Source organism: Lampris incognitus, chromosome 6 (assembly GCF_029633865.1).
Source record: "Lampris incognitus isolate fLamInc1 chromosome 6, fLamInc1.hap2, whole genome shotgun sequence".
Classification (NCBI taxonomy): domain Eukaryota; kingdom Metazoa; phylum Chordata; class Actinopteri; order Lampriformes; family Lampridae; genus Lampris; species Lampris incognitus.
In genome coordinates this window covers 68,898,612-68,912,530 of record NC_079216.1, presented here as the reverse complement: position 1 = coordinate 68,912,530, position 13,919 = coordinate 68,898,612, and the positions used below count along the sequence as shown (strand labels likewise).

Here is a 13,919-nt window from a genome sequence, read left to right as displayed (position 1 = left end):
ACGCATAGAGGGCGACTCTGCTTTATATAGGCTCTAAATATAACCGGGAGGGACGTCATTCCCAAACTAGGAAATGATTCGGCCATCGCCTGCCGGGTTTCCCCGTGTTTTCACCAGGATACTGTCTGCGCTCGTGTGCGCATCACTGGGTCCTGCAGGAGGCAAACGGACAGAAATTGGGAATGGAGATGACGGACAACAAGGACAACAGAGAGACGAAACGATGCTTCAATGACCTTTAAAACATTCAGCTACAACCAAAAGATGAAGTCTAGACATGTGTTTCAATCAATGCTGGCCATTATATATTGTTGATGTCAAATGGACTCCATGTTGTCTGGGGCAAATCGTGTCCAAAACCAATCGATGTCTCCAGGCTCTATCACCTTTATTTGAACATGTCTGGACGGTTGTGTCTGAGAAGTGATGGGAGGCATTGTACTTTGTCTTTTCTCCAGATACAGCCCAGGCCGACTACAGGTTGTAAATGCTTAGCTCATTTTGCTGTTGCTATTGGCTCTTGTGTTGAGCTTCTGGTACCCAGGGGCTGCCCATCAGCTGCCTGATAGAAGAGTTACTGCCAAGAAGCATCGTTACAACCAAGACATCATCTACCAAACACACTTGTCCTTACTTTTGTACTAAGTTTATATATACACTACCGTTCAAAAGTTTGGGATCACCCAAACAATTTCGTGTTTTCCATGAAAAGTCACACTTATTCACCACCATATGTTGTGAAATGAATAGAAAATAGAGTCAAGACATTGACAAGGTTAGAAATAATGATTTGTATTTGAAATAAGATTTTTTTTACATCAAACTTTGCTTTCGTCAAAGAATCCTCCATTTGCAGCAATTACAGCATTGCAGACCTTTGGCATTCTAGCTGTTAATTTGTTGAGGTAATCTGGAGAAATTGCACCCCACACTTCCAGAAGCAGCTCCCACAAGTTGGATTGGTTGGATGGGCACTTCTTTGAGCAGATTGAGTTTCTGGAGCATCACATTTGTGGGGTCAATTAAACGCTCAAAATGGCCAGAAAAAGAGAACTTTCATCTGAAACTCGACAGTCTATTCTTGTTCTTAGAAATGAAGGCTATTCCATGCGAGAAATTGCTAAGAAATTGAAGATTTCCTACACCGGTGTGTACTACTCCCTTCAGAGGACAGCACAAACAGGCTCTAACAGGTACTATTTAATGAAGATGCCAGTTGGGGACCTGTGAGGCGTCTGTTTCTCAAACTAGAGACTCTAATGTACTTATCTTCTTGCTCAGTTGTGCAACGCGGCCTCCCACTTCTTTTTCTACTCTGGTTAGAGCCTGTTTGTGCTGTCCTCTGAAGGGAGTAGTACACACCGGTGTAGGAAATCTTCAATTTCTTAGCAATTTCTCGCATGGAATAGCCTTCATTTCTAAGAACAAGAATAGACTGTCGAGTTTCAGATGAAAGTTCTCTTTTTCTGGCCATTTTGAGCGTTTAATTGACCCCACAAATGTGATGCTCCAGAAACTCAATCTGCTCAAAGAAGTGCCCATCCAACCAATCCAACTTGTGGGAGCTGCTTCTGGAAGTGTGGGGTGCAATTTCTCCAGATTACCTCAACAAATTAACAGCTAGAATGCCAAAGGTCTGCAATGCTGTAATTGCTGCAAATGGAGGATTCTTTGACGAAAGCAAAGTTTGATGTAAAAAAAATCTTATTTCAAATACAAATCATTATTTCTAACCTTGTCAATGTCTTGACTCTATTTTCTATTCATTTCACAACATATGGTGGTGAATAAGTGTGACTTTTCATGGAAAACACAAAATTGTTTGGGTGATCCCAAACTTTTGAACGGTAGTGTATATAAATTTTATTTTTTACAAAATAAATTAATGCGTGGGGGGGGGGTGCGGGGATAGGCTCCAGCATCCCCGCGACCCTGAGAGCAGGATAAGCGGTTTGGATAATGGATGGATGGATGTTAATTCAAATTAATTTAATCCTAGTTTTAATTTTTGACAAGACTTTTGAATAAACGTGTCGGTGCTTTTGAATTCCTATAGTCAGTCTTTTTCCATTATATACGAAAATTATTTGACAAATTTGTTGGGGGACATAAACGAGGATTGTCTCACGAAGGGCACATGTTGCGAAGAGGAAGGAAAGGGCCCTGTATCTGCTGTAGGTAGCTCAGAATAAAAGACCAAGGCAGCCACTCTGAGCATTACTCACAGTCTTTGTGGCGGGTTTGTAGTTCAAATTGTTGTGTTTCAGGAATTTCCTGCAAACAAAATTTTAAAGTGAAATAATATTCACTCATTTAATCTGTTGCGTCAGCTTGGGCCAGTAGTCAATCACAGTTTCATTCTCTGGGGCTTTTAAATCCCCGCAGTGAGTATGGGTGGCTGCGGTTCTTGGATCCACAGATGAGGACAACGCCCCAGGAAAGCCGTTAGGCAACAGGAAACGTGTGAGAGAAGGGAAGAGTGTCGAACGGGGGGGGGGGGGTATTTTTGCTATTGGTGCGCAATAAGTGCTAGAAATGGCTACAACTGTGCTCATCTAGCCTACTAACTACTGCAGTAACAGACCTACAGTCAGTTGGTTTCTTTCTTTAATAAGTAGGGATGCAGTCCAGCTGTTGACAGTGTTTCCGTTTTGAAAAGGGTTGCAACAAAAACTTGATTTGTTATAAAGTATGTAGGCTATCTAGCCTTGACGTTCATGTTGTAAGAAATTTCAAATTTTATTCTCTATGAAATGACAGAAAATGACTAAGAAAACGACCGTTCATCAACTTGACCGCCATGTCATTGTCACGAATTTCAAGCACCGTCCTCATCTGACGGCTGGAAATCCACTTCACCCAGTGAGGACAACCTCAGCTGCCAGTCGAGCCACTAGAGGGCAGTAAGTATACGTTTATAAAGCCACATCTTTTCATCAACTTGTTCAAGTGCCCACACGATCTTATATATATATATATATATATATATATATATATACTTTTTTTACATCTTTATTGACAATAACATTCACATACACACCCACACGACATCATAATAAATGCTGCTCCAGGCCCGTCATTGCAACGGACCAATCACGTTGTTGTGCTGTCGCGCCTTTGCGACATTCGGGAAAACCATCGGGAAAAATACCAAAGCTAACCTAACAGAACCTCAACCTAACACTTACCTTACCCAAACATAACCGATAGCTAACATTAACTTAACCTAGCCGATAGCTAACCTTAACCTAGCCGATAGCAAACCTTAACCGGTAGCTAACATTAACTTAAGCTAACCTTAACCGATAGCTAACCTTAACCGATAGCTAACATTAACTTAACCTAACCGATAGCTAACCTTACCCTAGCCTTAACCAATAGCTAACTTTAACCTAGCCGATAGCAAACCTTAACCGATAGCTAACATTAATTTAACCTAACCGATAGCTAACCTTACCCTAACCTTAACCGATAGCTAACCTTACCCTAACTTTAACCAATAGGTAACCTTAACCTAGCCGATAGCAAACGTTAACTGACAGCTTACATTAACTTAAGCTAACTTTACCCTAGCCTTAACCGATAGCTAACCTTAACCTAACAGATAGCAAACCTTAAACGATAGCTAACATTAACTTAACCTAACCAATAGCTAACCTTATCCTAACCTAACCGATAGCTAAGCCACCACAACAATGTTTTACTCCGAGTCGCCTAGGCACGACACACAACAACAAGATTAGTATGTTACAATGGTGATCCTGGAGCAACATTAATTATGATGTCGTAGGAACAACAATAACAATGAGGATCCTGGAGCAACATTAATTATGATGTCGTAGGAACAACAATAACAATGGTGATCCTGGAGCAACATTAATTATGATGTCGTAGGAACAACAATAACAATGATGATCCTGGAGCAACATTAATTATGATGTCGTAGGAACAACAATTACAATGGTGATCCTGGAGCAACATTAATTATGATGTCGTAGGAACAACAATAACAATGATGATCCTGGAGCAACATTAATTATGATGTCGTAGGAACAACAATAACAATGGTGATCCTGGAGCAACATTAATTATGATGTCGTAGGAACAACAATAACAATGGTGATCCTGGAGCAACATTAATTATGATGTCGTAGGACAACAATAACAATGATGATCCTGGAGCAACATTAATTATGATGTCGTAGGAACAACAATTACAATGGTGATCCTGGAGCAACATTAATTATGATGTCGTAGGAACAACAATAACAATGGTCATCCTGGAGCAACATTAATTATGATGTCGTAGGAACAACAATAACAATGCTGATCCTGGAGCAACATTAATTATGATGTCGTAGGAACAACAATAACAATGCTGATCCTGGAGCAACATTAATTATGATGTCGTAGGAACAACAATTACAATGGTGATCCTGGAGCAACATTAATTATGATGTCGTAGGAACAACAATAACAATGAGGATCCTGGAGCAACATTAATTATGATGTCGTAGGAACAACAATAACAATGGTGATCCTGGAGCAACATTAATTATGATGTCGTAGGAACAACAATAACAATGATGATCCTGGAGCAACATTAATTATGATGTCGTAGGAACAACAATTACAATGGTGATCCTGGAGCAACATTAATTATGATGTCGTAGGAACAACAATAACAATGATGATCCTGGAGCAACATTAATTATGATGTCGTAGGAACAACAATAACAATGGTGATCCTGGAGCAACATTAATTATGATGTCGTAGGAACAACAATAACAATGGTGATCCTGGAGCAACATTAATTATGATGTCGTAGGACAACAATAACAATGATGATCCTGGAGCAACATTAATTATGATGTCGTAGGAACAACAATTACAATGGTGATCCTGGAGCAACATTAATTATGATGTCGTAGGAACAACAATAACAATGGTCATCCTGGAGCAACATTAATTATGATGTCGTAGGAACAACAATAACAATGCTGATCCTGGAGCAACATTAATTATGATGTCGTAGGAACAACAATAACAATGCTGATCCTGGAGCAACATTAATTATGATGTCGTAGGAACAACAATAACAATGGTGATCCTGGAGCAACATTAATTATGATGTCGTAGGAACAACAATAACAATGGTGATCCTGGACCAACATTAATTATGATGTCGTAGGAACAACAATAACAACAACACGGCAATAGCAGATACACCTAAAGTGCTCTGTCAGTGAATGCCTAGTCAAATAAGTTAACTGGATTTTTTCTCAACTCTAATAATTAAAATCCCTTCAAATGCAAATTATGATACAATGGTATTGTCCGTCTTTGTAATCCTTTCGGTCCTTCTTGTTTTTTTCTTCAGTAAAACAACTGAAGTCGTTTGGTATGAAGTAGAAGTATTGAATTGACAAAGGAGTTCCAATATTTGGGGCCACAATCAAATAAAAAATGGGCGTTAGCCGCATTATTTCAAAGTTAGGTCACTTCCGGAGTCAGTGCTAAACACTTCCTGTCCCTTCACTGTGTCGATAAGCAGGCTGTTCTATAAGTCACTGTTCATCCAGCGAACGAGAAGCAGCCTTTGATGAGATGACGTAAGGAGGCTCTACTAGTCCTGTTCTGCGAGATTACCCACTAAAACTGATCTTCGGGATTTTTCCTCTTAACAACAAAATTACTACAATAAAATGACTCCAAACTCAACGTTAAGTTTATAGCCATTGATTTAACCACACAATGTGTCCTTTCACGGATTTATGCGCCTCCCAAGCGATCCTTCACCTCCTTGACTTGTCTTTCTGTTCGCCAAACCCCGACTGAGTCTGCGATCCCGGATCCCGGGGCAGGTGAGGTGCCCCCGCCTTGTAGATAGCTAGGCGCCCCGTCCTCACCCCACCACGGCCACCTTCGTGCATTGCAGCTTTAAAATGGTCCACAATGCTTTGCGGTGTCCCAGTTCCGACGCAGGGGTAATGAAATGGGGAGAGGGTGATTTTCCGCAGCTCATTGGTTCAGACCGCAAAGACTGGCGCAACGATAGCGGTTCGAAAACTTTGAGACAGCGGCCCCGAGAGGTGTCCCCCTGCCGCTTCTGCCCGTCGGCGTCCCCGCATCCTCCGGAACCAGGCGGTCCGGTCCGCACGTCTGTCGCAGTTCGCCGAAGTGATTTATTTGGACATCGGCGGAAAGAGGACGACTCAGCCAGAGGTAGGCTGTTCATCCTCCTACCTGTTCCCACCAAGTTCGGATAAGCAGCGTTGAGTCCGGTTAACGGGACGGTGGGCTGAGGACCGACTCGTGTGTCGAGCCATCAGCCGCAGCCGAGCTCTTGACTCTCCGATGCTCAGATAACGGAAACGCTATTCTGACGCCAAATACTACTGCAAATACTACTGCAATACTAGTACAAATACTACTGCAATACTACTACAAATACTACAGGCAACTCAACATGGCTGTACTAGCGATTCGCGCTCCCTCCCTCGCCGTTAACAGTTAACGGTAGGCTGCGTCTAAATGACGGTTGTTCGTCTCACGTCTTGTTAGTTTTTAATGTAGCTGGCATGTTCGGCCCGTTTTCTTTCTTTTTTTTTACACCTGGGGCGTTAATTTTCTGACTGCGGAAGTTTTCTGGCAGTGCTAATATTGCTTTAGTGGTGTGTGAGTAGGCCCACATGTTATTTGCTAAAACCACACATTTCATCCGCATGTGCCGAACTTGTCCCTCCGAGCAGCGTCCCGAAGCCCGCCCGTCGCTGCAGACCAGCGCTGGCCGCCGGGGGACTTCTTCTTCTTCGTCTCTCTCAACATCTCAGCAGGGCGGGCGACTTCTTCTCTCGCAACATCTCAGCAGGGCGGGCGAGCCTCGGTCCGCCTGTCCACCCTGAACAACCCCAGCTCATCGGCCCAGCAAAACCACTCTTTTTATTGAATACTTGATATCTGCATCTCAGAAGCCTTAGTCACATATGGTGTCGCCACACGTCGGTAATTAAGCACCTTTTTTGAATACGAAAGTACTGGCGCACATGTACAAGCACAGGTTTGAAGGCAAGTCCAAAAGCAGGCATGCTGTTTCAAATAGGTGAGGGCAGTCCTCGATGCTGTTCACCTCAGTCTTAAATGTTCACTTTATCTGCAGCGAAACTACCAGGTGAGTCAATTCAAAATATTATCTGTCTCTCAAAGGGCATCTTGAGGCAAGCAAGTTTGCAAACAAGCACACATACTATTCACACTCATTTATATAACAATCTCAAAAAATGAAACAAATATGACAGTGTCAGAGTTGAAGAAGCCAGTCTACAGCTGGCCAAAAATATTTTAACACCACAAAAGTCAGCGTGTGAATGCATGAATTTATCAGTCTGTACAAAAGATAAATTGACCATTCCTTGTACTGTGACACTTTACAAAGTCTAATGGCTTATGGAATAAAACAGTTTCCTTCTGTTTGTTTTACATACAGGCAATCTGAAACACATTCCTGATGGCATTAGGTTAAAGCAGTCGTAGAGGACATGTGGGGTCGTTCATAATCTTGCATGCTTTCTTGAGGACTTGTGCAATATTAAGCTGTACTAGAGATCTTTGTGTTTTGCCAGTAATTTTAGAGTTAAGGGTAAACAACACTTTGCAGTTGGTTGTTGTCCTTTTGACAAAGGGATGTAAACCAGCAGATAAATGAAATCTGACCATCTGGTGATATCAGACAAACTTGTTTCAGGACTAACAAACATCCAAGTTGGACCCTCTGTTGCACCATTGATTGTTGCTGCTTGCCTCTGCCCTGCTGCAGTAGCCTGCCGGCTCTTTCAAAGCTGGCTTGTGAGTAGTGAATATGGCAAGGGAACAAAGGCGGCATTATGGCTGGCTAAACATGCCGTCCAGATGTTCAAAATCCTCCCGGCGCTGACCTCCCGATTTGGGGGAGGCTGCACCAGGGCCTAATAGTCCAACATCAGCCAGACTCCTTGGTTCACCGAGGAGTCTACTACACGAGCCCAGGGTGCTGCCTCTAGCGTGACTGGACATGGATTTAATCCCATGCTTCCAGATCTTCAGATTGAAGTAGTAACCTAAACTTTTTGCAAGCACTAGGCTACCTTTGGGCAATGCGCCGCCCTACTTATGTTCTGGGGGGCCTCCCCAGGTACTTTCATATCAAGGATTTAAAATGGAGCGAGAGCAGACTTTGTTTTCGAAAGCTTTACACGTTACAGACATCTGGGTTGGCTTCCCTTCTTTTGGAAAACTCTGGTATAGTTTTCATTTTTGGAAATGAAGCAAAACCTGTAGATTTTGTAGTGATTTACAGATATAGTAGATATAATTTATATTATTTTCTGTTGGCTCCCAGATCTAATTCTCCATTTTTACTTACCATAAGCAAAATTCTGGATGGCTACGAAATAACTTGATTTGTCTTCATTATCGACAACCTTTATTTGAGGGTGTATGTTTTATGATGTGGTTATCTTATGATGGTGTGGGTATTCATTTAACTGTGCCACTGATTAAATGAGAGCAGATGTGCATTGCTTAAGAGCGGCTTTTAGAAGGTGAAATTGCATAACCTGGTAACTATCGAGCATGTTACCATTTTGAGAAATATGAACTTTATTTGTTTTGATTCACTTCACATTTGATATAGCCTACGTGAGTTTACTGAAACGGAATTTTTGGTTCTGCTATGCAGTAAAGTCCATTGTTTACATGCTACAGGTGTCATTGACTAGCTGATCCAGAGTAGTCCTTTTAATAGAGTGGCTTCACTGTGTAGACATGTTGAAGTGCACTCCTGGATCAGACGGTAGAGGAACCCATAGCGTGCTTATCTCTAAGTTACAGCCCATTGCTTTCTCAGTGCCCAGGAATGCATACCCTGCATGTTATCAGTTCCCACACTACAGGATCAAGGCCCATCTCTGGTGATAGCCTTGCTCTAGAAAGTTCACACTTGAAAGAGGTATTGCATACAGATTGAGAGTAAAAACACTAGCGCCCGAGGAACTAGGAACTAATTGTTCTGGCTTCCACCTCCAGTTCCTCCATACTCTGCCGGAGAGACCGATATACCAGCCTGTTTTACATTATGGTTTGCCATCGCTGCCCCAGAAATTACCCTGGGTTATTGTGTGAGGGCAGCGCTTCATGGCAGTTTAGGGGGAATTTGAATGGAAGGGGAAAAAAGTTCTCTAGTTTGTTCCAAGAGAGTCACCACCAGCACGACCACAATAAACCAGCATCTGTCTGGCTACTCACAGAGATCTGCTTCACATGAGATCTGCTACCAATTACAGCAGAGTATAAATTGCTAGTAATTACATGTTACTCTACAGGAAGTGCAATTTGAATTTAAGTTGGTTTGAAATAGACAAGGGAAGTTTTAAAAGCATCAGAAAGATTTCTATCATCCACTCTTATGCAAAAATTACCCATTATCTTTCATTCAGAGGCTCATGGAATAGTGATTCAGGTCAGAAACTTTCTATAATTTGCTTTTTCTTTGCTTGTGCTGAATTTATGCCTCTTAAACTTTCATTGCCTTGAACTTATCCTTTGCAAAATGATTGTGTTGTTTTCCACCTCAGTGAACAATGGTTAGCAAATTGCAGGAGGAAGGGGGGTAATTGTGTCTATTCATGGCGGTATCAGCTTGGTAGAACATTAGTGTTTTCCTGCTAGATCATTGTTCTCAACTCAGTCCTGTGGTGGGGGCTTTTTAGTGAGCAGTACTGTTTTTGTTTAAACGTAAGCAATGCCCATTCTGTTCTTTTCAAACACCTTTTTTTTTTAGGAAATTGTTCAGCGCTCAAACCAAATCATGAAACAGATTTTATTTTATTTATTTATTTATTTTTACACCAGTGGGCTGTAAATCGGCCAAACAAACTGTGTGCCATTATATGCAACAACCCTCTGGTGTGCTATGATAGAGTGGGAGAGCATGTGCATGAGTGTGTGTGGGGGGTGTTTGCATACATGTGTGTGTGTGTTTTAGCACATGCATATGCAAGCAAGGGTGTATTATTCATATATATGTGTAGGAAGACCCAGAAGAGCATATGGTAGGTAGTTTACACCAGCAGCCAAAACTTGATACTCTGTCCCTGCCAAACCCACCAGACTGCTGTACGTACGGTCCTTCAGCTGAGGTAGTAGAGGCAGTGCCTCCATAAGACAGGATCACAGCAGACAGACAGACAGATCAGTGCTGCTCACACACCTGACTGCTCAGAGAGGAACATCGTGGGACACAAAGCCGGAGATGATTCTCTACCAAAACTGGTTGAAATAAACCGCACATGGCTCTGAAGTCATTTTGTTTCAAGGTTTTCCTTGCATTTGACTATCCCTCATCTCCACTGAAATGGAAGCCCTCCCCTATCTCACGGAATGCCTTCCTGGCATAACGCATAGCTGCACAAGATCAGGGAATGGGCATCTCCCCAGGCTGGCACTGGCAGAGCAAAAGCAATGGAGCATGCAGAGTTAGGGATGGCACTGTGCCGCACGACACTGCTGGCACGAACCTGTATCATCAAAATGGGGAAGAGCTGCTGGTATTTTTGTTTGTTGTCTCAGTGTTAAGGAATATAATGAACCATAAAAGGAAACTTTATTTAAATATCAATTTGATAAGCCTGGATCATTATGTGTGGCACTTGCAAATGCGTCATTGAGTCTTCTCAAATTGGTGTGTGAGGCAAGAGCATTTGTGTAGTTTTGGTTTTGTCTTTATTGCCACCAAAAGGCTTTGGGTTTTGCCTGCAGGTTTTCTTCTTACTTGAATTTTGATAAAAACACATTCCACCTGGAAAATTAGTAGTTGAGCAGCCTTGTTTCTATGTCCTGTACTCTGTGGTACACCCCCCCCCCCCCATTGAATCGCAACCTTCCCTCTGGCTAATCTACCATGCCTGCTTTGCATCAGAACCCATTCAGCCCCTACTTCTCTTTTCAAACCCCCTTGGAAAAAAGGTTCAACAAAATGGTGGCAGTGTTTCGGGTCACTGCAGAAAAATCCTGCAGAGTCTGCTTTGTGCGTGACTCGTCACTTGTTCCCTTCCATCCCTCAGTCCTTACTGCCATTTAAGGACAGTGTGGATGAAGGACAAAATCCCTTTCTGACCAGCTGAAAATGTGCCAAGAGTAGAGAGGTGACACTTTCAAACATCTGTCTACACATATAGTGTCCTGAAATACACAAAATTAAAAGTGGACACGCATGCAGTCATGCATTGCAAATACTATACCACACATACAATACAATCACATTTAAAGTGGAGTCCTTAAATATCTGAAAACAAAGGCTATTCTTTGAAAGCCCTGCCTAGGGTTCTGCTTTGGCCTTTCAAATTATATCCTGCTGAACTGCTTTATGTCTCTGATCTGCCATATTTAGCAAATCGTTGGGTGGTGTGCAGGACATGCTAGGTTGTGGTGGATGACATTGAGAATGTGGATAGGAAATATGAGCGGTGGGATGAGGTGAGATGAGATGGTGATGGGGTACTTAGGGGGTTAACAGAAAATTGAGACCTTTTGCCTCAGAATTACACTGTGAAGGTTGAAACCCTAGTGGGCAATAGAGACCTGGACAGATGCCTATGACTATTAGTTTTCAAGAAGGGTGACAGTGTGTTGCCTACATTTGTGATGACAAATGTTTTTTCTTGGTGAACAATACAGTCCACCTTACTTTGAATATTGTTGTTGGTTTTTTTTTGTTTTGTTTTTTTGTGGAATTCATCATGTTTGGCTGGATGCTAGATATTCATTTGGGGCAAAATATTTCTCCATAGTATGTTTATTGTAGGGCGCATGGTGACGCAGTGGTTAGCACGGTCGCCTTACAGCAAGAAGGTCCTGGGTTCGAGCCCCGGGGTGGTCCCAGGTTGTCCTCTGTGTGGAGTTTGCATGTTCTCCCCGTGTCTGCGTGGGTTTCCTCTGGGTGCTCCGGTTTCCTCCCACTGTCCAAAGACATGTAGGTCAGGTGAATTGGCCATACTAAATTGTCCCAAAGTGTGTGTGTGTGTGTGTGTGTGTGTGTGTGTGTGTGTGTGTGTGTGTGTGTGTGTGTGTGTGTGTGAGTGTGATGGCCTGGCGGCCTGTCCAGGGTGTCTCCCCGCCTGCTGCCCAATGACTGCTGGGATAGGCTCCAGCATCCCCGTGACCCTGAGAGCAGGATAAGCAGTTTGGATGATGGATGGATGGATGTTTATTGTATGCAGGTACATTGTGTTTGATCAATGCCTCTGCATTTTATACAAAATGACAGTTGCACAAAATGTCATCTTAACGATAATAATAGCTAAGAGCCATACCGTGAAGTGCCTTAAAAGTAATAATTAAAATCTTAAAACCAATTCTAAAATAGGCAACCGATGAATGAAAGCTAAAATAGGGGTGAAATGTTCCCGCTCCATGGTTCTTGTTAAAAGCTTTACAGCAGAGTGTAAAAGGAGCTAATGAAAGGTGAGATAAAACTATGTATTTAGTTCCACTTTCTGTAAAATTCAGATGCTATGATGACAAATTATGTGGCTGAGGGGAAGCATGTGAAAGAGAATAACATTTTCCCCAAAATGTAACCTTGAGGGACACCACCCTTAGTCAGAGATAAAGTGGCGGCAGGGTCATCAATAGACAAAAATATTTGGTGGGTTTGAACAGAACCAGTTTAAAGCAGACCCAGAACCTACTTGGTTGGAGACTATGCTGTTTCAATAGATAAAGTCTCACCCCAAATATATCCAAATCACTCACATAGCGAATGTGAGTGGTGATCCACAGGTATTTGAACAAAGTGTGATTCAGGGGAAAAGCCCAGCCCATGACTTAATGCCTCTCTGGTAGGTTCAGAGGGGGCCAGAGACCATGATCTTTTACGAAGGGTTAATTTACAAGCACCAATTATCCTGACAGCTTAGTTTAAGTCATGTTCACAAACCTGGTGAATGCATTCATTAATTTAAAAAAAGCCTCTAGAAAGTTTTTGTCATCTTCATGACCTGCTGACCTAACATGTCCATCACTCATTTTGTCGTATGTCAGCACAGCATGTAGACTGTTTACTGCACACTGGAGCAAACACTCTAAAGCCAGTCTGTCCAAGCTTGACTAAATAAAACACCAATACAACAAACTGCAGTCAATGCAGTAAGATAATTTCAAGTAAGGGAAGAAGCACCTCCAATATGCTGAAGCAGAAGCACCTCTGATATGCTGAAGCATGTACTGCAGTATGCACTGTTTTCTATGTTCTCAGTATCATAAAGCCCCAGATTCAGTTAGTGTTAACAGCAGACGTCCTACTTTTATATGTCAAGATGGGGAATGATGTCTAAATTCTATATTTCTCTTCGATTATTGTTCATAGTGCAATATTCACGCCTCCTTAAGTTTATCTCCAGAGATATGTGGGTAGCGATACTCCGTTCATCATTATAATGAAGAGACAGATGAGTACAGAGACTGAATGAATATCACAGTGGTGACAAGATTTGCTTCTCAACAGTTAGGTCACTGTCATTGAGGTAGGAAAAACTAATGATTGATACCCTGCTCTTTACAGAATATTTTGGCTGTTTATATCCTGCTGTTATTTATGTAAATATTTTACCAAAATGAAGGAACTGACCTTATGTCACTTGCAGCATAAAAAGAGTAAGAGTAAAGAATAAGAGCAAAAGTAGTTTTTGCTTCTGAAACATTTTGGTTTCTTTCTCTCCAAAAATATGTTGTGAATTGGAACCAGGATTCAGTAACAAATGCATTCAATAAGCAGAACCGGAACCGGACTGCGATCAGAATTGATGCAATTCAAACACCCAGCCCTATCTGTGCCAGTACAGAAAATGATGTGTCGATTAGTTGAGTGCTTGTCCACAATGGT

The 13,919-nt window shown here is 42.1% G+C and overlaps 1 protein-coding gene across 3 annotated transcripts in view; it reads left to right on the top strand.

Annotated features, from left to right (window-relative positions):
• Positions 1-5,945: 5,945 nt before the first annotated feature.
• LOC130113920 (ras association domain-containing protein 8) overlaps positions 5,946-13,919 on the top strand; it is a 32,415-nt gene continuing 24,441 nt past the window's right edge. For all 3 annotated transcript variants that reach the window (XM_056281625.1, XM_056281624.1, XM_056281623.1), the window contains exon 1: positions 5,946-6,226. The gene's annotated coding sequence lies outside the window, so the exon portion shown is untranslated. The remainder of the gene's footprint in view (positions 6,227-13,919) is intronic.